Source organism: Palaemon carinicauda, chromosome 19, assembly GCF_036898095.1.
Source record: "Palaemon carinicauda isolate YSFRI2023 chromosome 19, ASM3689809v2, whole genome shotgun sequence".
NCBI lineage: Eukaryota > Metazoa > Arthropoda > Malacostraca > Decapoda > Palaemonidae > Palaemon > Palaemon carinicauda.
This window is the reverse complement of record NC_090743.1, coordinates 51,595,859-51,601,479: the sequence shown is the minus strand read 5'-3', so window position 1 is coordinate 51,601,479 and position 5,621 is coordinate 51,595,859.

The following is a 5,621-nucleotide window of genomic DNA, read 5'->3' as shown; positions in this document are numbered from 1 at the left end:
TCTGCCTTGGGGTCCTCGTACGGGGCCACATATCGAGGAAGTTGATTGTTGTCGCTCGTTGCGAAGAGATCGATCTGAAGTTCTGGGACTTGGCGAGAGATGAAGGAGAATGATCTTGCGTCTAGAGACCATTCCGACTCTATTGGGCTTGTCCGTGATAGAGCGTCCGCCGTCACGTTGCGGAATCCTTGTAGGTGAACTGCAGACAGGTGCCATTTCTTCTTTTCTGCCAGACAAAAGATCGGAAGAAGTACCTGATTTATCTGGGGCGATCTCGAGCCCTGACGATTGAGACATCTGACTACCACCGAGCTGTCCAGAGTCAGACGGATGTGGATCGAGGGAGGCGGGGAGAGTTTCTTCAGGGTGAGAAGAACCGCCATGGCCTCCAAGATGTTGATGTGAAACGTCTTGAATAGGGGAGACCATGTTCCTTGAACCTGTCGTTGGTGGGAGTGACCTCCCCAACCCTCCAGTGAAGCGTCCGTGTGGATGTTGATCGATGGAGGCGGGTGTTGAAGAGGAATGGACCTTTTCAGGGCCTTTGCTTCCGACTACGGCTTTAATAGTAAGCGAAGTCTGTTTGGAAGCCGTCTCTTGAGGTCTCTTCGAGCGATGGATGCGGAACGTCTCCAGACTCCCGCGGCATCCTTTAGCTGTGCGCGAAGCACTGGGTTTGTCACAGAGGCGAACTGTAGAGAGCCTAGAACTTGTTCCTGCTGTCGTCTTGAGATCCGTTTGGATTTCAGCAGTCTTCAGACAGACCCTGCTATTTCCTTCCTTTTCTTCTGCGGGATGGAAAGGCGGTGTGACTGAAGATCCCAATGGATTCCCAACCATTGGAACTTCTGAGCTGGAGAGAGGCAAGATTTCTCGGCGTTTATCTTGAATCCCAGATGTTCTAGGAACTGGGTGACTTTGTTGCAGGCTCTTACACAATCTTCGGGCGATGTCGCCCAGACCAGCCAGTCGTCTAGGTAAGCCATCACTTGGATGCCCTGAAGACGGAGCTGTTGGACGATGGCGTCTGCCAGCTTGGTGAAGATCCGTGGAGCCACGTTGAGCCCGAAGGGCATGGCCCTAAAGGCGTAACTTTTCCTTTGGAGTCGAAATCCTAGGTAGGAGGAAGCGTGATGATTCATTGGAACGTGCCAGTAGGCATCCGCCAGGTCTATGGAGACCGTGTAGGCCCTTTGAGGCAGAAGGGTCCTTATTTGTTGGAGAGTCAGCATCTTGAACTTGCTGTTCGCAATGAACTTGTTGAGAGGGGATAAGTTTAGAATGACTCTGAGTTTGTCGGAGTCCTTCTTGGGAACGCAAAATAGTCTCCCTTGGAACCTGGTTGACTTTACCCTCCTGATCACCTTCTTGTTCAAGAGTTCTAGGACGTATTCTTCCAGGAGGGGGGTTGACTGTTGGAAGAATTGCTGGAAGGCTGGGGGTGGTTGCGTCCAGCTCCAGCCTAGACCCTTCTTGACGATGCTGTGTGCCCAGGGATCGAAGGTCCAACGATCCTGAAATTGGCGGAGTCTTCCTCCCACCGGAAGCACATCATTGCTTCTGGTGTCCCGAGGGTTTTCCACTTCGGCCGCTAGCTCCCCTTCCTCCTCTGCCTCTGGAGGGACGACGAGAAGAATCTCTGCCGGAGCCTCTGCCTGAGCCCCTACCTCTGGGACGAAAGGTAGTAGCATGTTGCTCGAATGCAGGGGTAAAGACCGGTGACTGCGACACCACCGGCTGGGTGACCAACTGAAAGGTCTGCTGTGGCTGTGCTGCCACTTGGGGAGTAGCGGAACCCGGAAACTGCCGTCTCTGTTGACGTTGCTGGGGTTTCGGTTTCTGGGACTTCCTCTTAGGGTGAGGGCCATCGTCCTGAGAGGATTTCCTTTTCCTTGACATGCCCCACTTGTGGAGAAGGTTCCTGTTTTCCGTGGCGGCCTTGTCAGCAATCTCTTTCACCAGGGAGGAGGGAAAGAGATATTTACCCCAGATGTTGGAGGAAATCAGCCTCCGGGGTTCGTGTTTTACCGTCGCGCTGGCAAACACGATTTCACGACAGGCTCTGCGAGCCTTAGTGAAGCTGTACAGGTCCTTAGTCACCGTTGCCAAATGTGATTTGGCTAGGACCATGTAGAAGGGTGGGACTCTAGTGTCCCCGGCCATGAGTTCGAGCTGTACCTGGAGGGACAGCGATGCGGCAAGCCTCTCCTTCGTATCCTCATTGAACTGACGACCGGCTACGTCAGGCTCTAACTTCCCCACCGTGAAGGTTGACTGGACGTCTTTCCAGTGTCTATCATCGGGAGGGACGGTAAGGGAGAAGGGTCTGCACTCCTCCAGTACAGGGCAAGGTTTCCCTTCTTCCACTGCTTTCAAGACCGCTGTGAAGGCCTTTTCTATAAAGGGGAAGGTCGCAGCATTCGGCGCAACGAAGGTTGGGTGCTTCTTGCTGAGCGCCGGCATCTTGGAGTTGGTGAAACCCCTATTCTTCACCACACTGGCTAGCATAGCCTGGGCCTTCGCGAGATCGAACACGATTACTTCCTTCGGTTCGGTCTCTTCCTTTGAGGCTGGTTCGGACCTGAGCCGGACGTAAGTCCGGATAAGCCTCGAAATTCGGGAAGAATTCCACTTCTACCAACAAGATCGAGCCGACCTTCTCACTGATGAAGATCTTACCAGTTGTGATCGGCATATGCTCGGCATACCTCCATGGGTTAGTATCCGAGCAAGAGGGGAGGTCCTTAACCGAAATCCGTTTCGGTTGTTTAAAACTCACTAGGGTAGACCGGAATTGCTCATGGGTCTCACGAAGTTTTCTTTCCATGAGGGCTTCAAGCATCTTGAAGACCTCCTGAGTGCCTGATGGAAGAGGGTCCGGGGTGGCGGAAGTCGAAGGAACAGGTTCCTCGGACGGTACAGGAGTCGATGCGGGAGTAGGAGTGGGAGCGACCTCAGACTCCGAATCAGGGTATTCCATCTGATCTTCCTCATAGTCGAGCTCCTCGCCCATGAGGTTCTTCTCCGTCTCTTCCGACACTTCCGACATACGTTCCACGTTATCGGAATCTAAGTGGCACTCATGCATGGACTGGGCCATGACGATATCAGGTTCCACCACGAGCTGGACGGTGGGGATCTGATCACTGGGGACCATGGAGTCTTTAGATACCTTTGGAAACAGCAAGGCCCTCAAATCTTCGCTGGCGAGATACGGTCCGGTGGCGTTCTTCTGGAAGCCACGCACCCACTTGCGTAGCTTCTCTCGAGCGTTGTCCCTTGCCTCCGCTGAAGGAGGATCGTCGAACGCTTCGACCAGACAACTCTTGCAGACTGTACAGTGCTGCGGGTCCCAGTATTTCAGGTCGCCTCTCTTGGCGGCGCAGGGGGTGTGGGTCCGGCACGCCTTGTGCCCGTAGAAGTCCGGGCGCTTCACTCCACAAAAGTTGCTTTCGCACTTCATATACTCCTCCTGTAAAAGAAAGAGATCATGAGTACATGGAAGGCATAAGAATGACTTACATTACTCTAAAACTAAGATAACTTAATCTAAGTTTTTTAAAGCATTAAAACGATTCATAAGGTATTATAATGCCTGAGAGTAGAGAGCAGGAAAGGAAGTAGATAGACACATACTTGTGAATCCCGCCCAGTCGGTTACCGTAACCTTATCAGTAGGCAATTTCTTTTGTGGCCGAAGGCCACAAAACGGATATCCATATGGATAAGCCGTGGTGGGTAGAAGCTAGGCCTCTAGCAGAAATTGCCTGCGAGGTGTAGCAGGGACTGAGACCACTCAGATCCCTGGTTAGAAGGGGAGTAGGGAACACCCCTTATTAGATATAGGTTCCGGCAATCGGCTGCGCGAAGACACACAAAGTATGCTGGAATATTGTAATGTGCAATCAGGCAGCACAGCCACAATTTCAAAGGTAAGACAATACCTATATGTGTAAGTGGCTAAGCCATCTGGCTGCAGTATGTTGGCTGTCGGCATATTGTCGGCAGGTATGAGAAGGGGTGCTTGTCCCTTAACGTCTCCAGGGGGTGCCGGCAGACCGACGGCACGCCGGAGGCCGATCCTGCAGGGTGGAAGGCTTGGATCAGTTCATAAGACAGATAAGCATATGGTTGTATACCTAGACCGCCGGCACCCAGGTGGCTGGCACGGGGGGTCAGCCAGCTGTTACTAGGTAAAAGAGGGGTGGGGCGACGGCTGTATGCCGACGGGCTGTATGCCGACGGAAGGCGGCAGCCTCCGGCACATGGAAGGCTGACGTCTTTGAGGAGGGAGGGGATCTTATGAAAGAATGTCACCAGAGGTAAGGCGGTATCGCCGGCAGTGGAGGCGGCAAGGGACCGGCACCAGGATAGACGGAGAGAAAGGTAAGGAGGGATGGGAGGGGTAAGACCACATACCCCTCCGGAGAGAGTGCACTCATGATAGGAGTAGATACTCATAGCATCCGGCGGCAGGGGGCCGGCAGTCGGCCAGGTGCCTGGGGTAACCCAAGGGAGGGAAACCCCCGCCGGCCAGACCGCTGCCGGCGACTACCCCCATAGAACGCTATGAAGGGTATGTGTACCAGAGCGGCCAGCTCAGCAGGAGAACAAGTTAGCCCTACCACTCCCCCCCAAGGGAGGAGTTGTAGGACTAAGGACAGATGTGTATAGGCAAGCCTACACCAAAGGGATAGGTGGGGAGGGAGAAGAAGAGGGGTCTTTCATAGGGGAGGCTCTGTACAAGAACGGCCACCAAGGAGAAGAAGAACGCTCCCAAATCTAGGTTAGGTAACCAGAACGAGATTGGTACAGGAGTACCGTCTCAAACTATAAAAGGACAGAATCAGCCCCCAGAGCCTAACCTAGAGAAGGAGGGTTAACTTCTAGGCTAGGTAGGCTGAAAGACACATCGCAAGTTGCAGGGAGGGAGAAGTAACCCAACCAGATGCAACTGAGGAAGGGCAGAGCCGTTCCTTATTTCTCGGTCACAACACTAAGGGGGGATCATTCCCTTAGGGTAGACAGAGAAGCGATAAATACTCTGATTGTAGACAAGATTCCCCTATATAGAAGGGAAAGCATGGCCACACAGAGGGAATGCCCGCAGGCAGGGGAATAGGGAGCATATAGGGGTTCCTACATTTAGGTTAGGGTGGAAAGAAACGCAATCAACCCGGTCCCCTATATGGTCCCCGAAGGCGAAAACACTTACATCACAGTTAACAGTATGTTTAATAATGCCACAATCTTCATAACTTAACCTAGGATCACTGGTATATATCATGCATGAACACAAGCACTAGGCTATCTAGCCTAGGGGCTAAGCTAGCTATCAAGTATGGGGTCGAACGACGACCGAGTAGATGAGCGCTAAAACACGATATAAGTAATTCCTAGCTATGAAGACTAGATAACTAATAATATAAATTAGTTAAGAGACCGGATAAGGCTGTTCTGGCTAGGTAAATAAGGCATGCAATAGAACAGCGACGCCATAAAATGGCGCGTCCGGGATCGGCACAGCTCCGCCACAAAACACAATATTTTACGAAAAGTAGAAGTTACTTTACGGCTAGAGCTTATTTAAACAATACTGGGACCTGGTACTCAACTTTCCA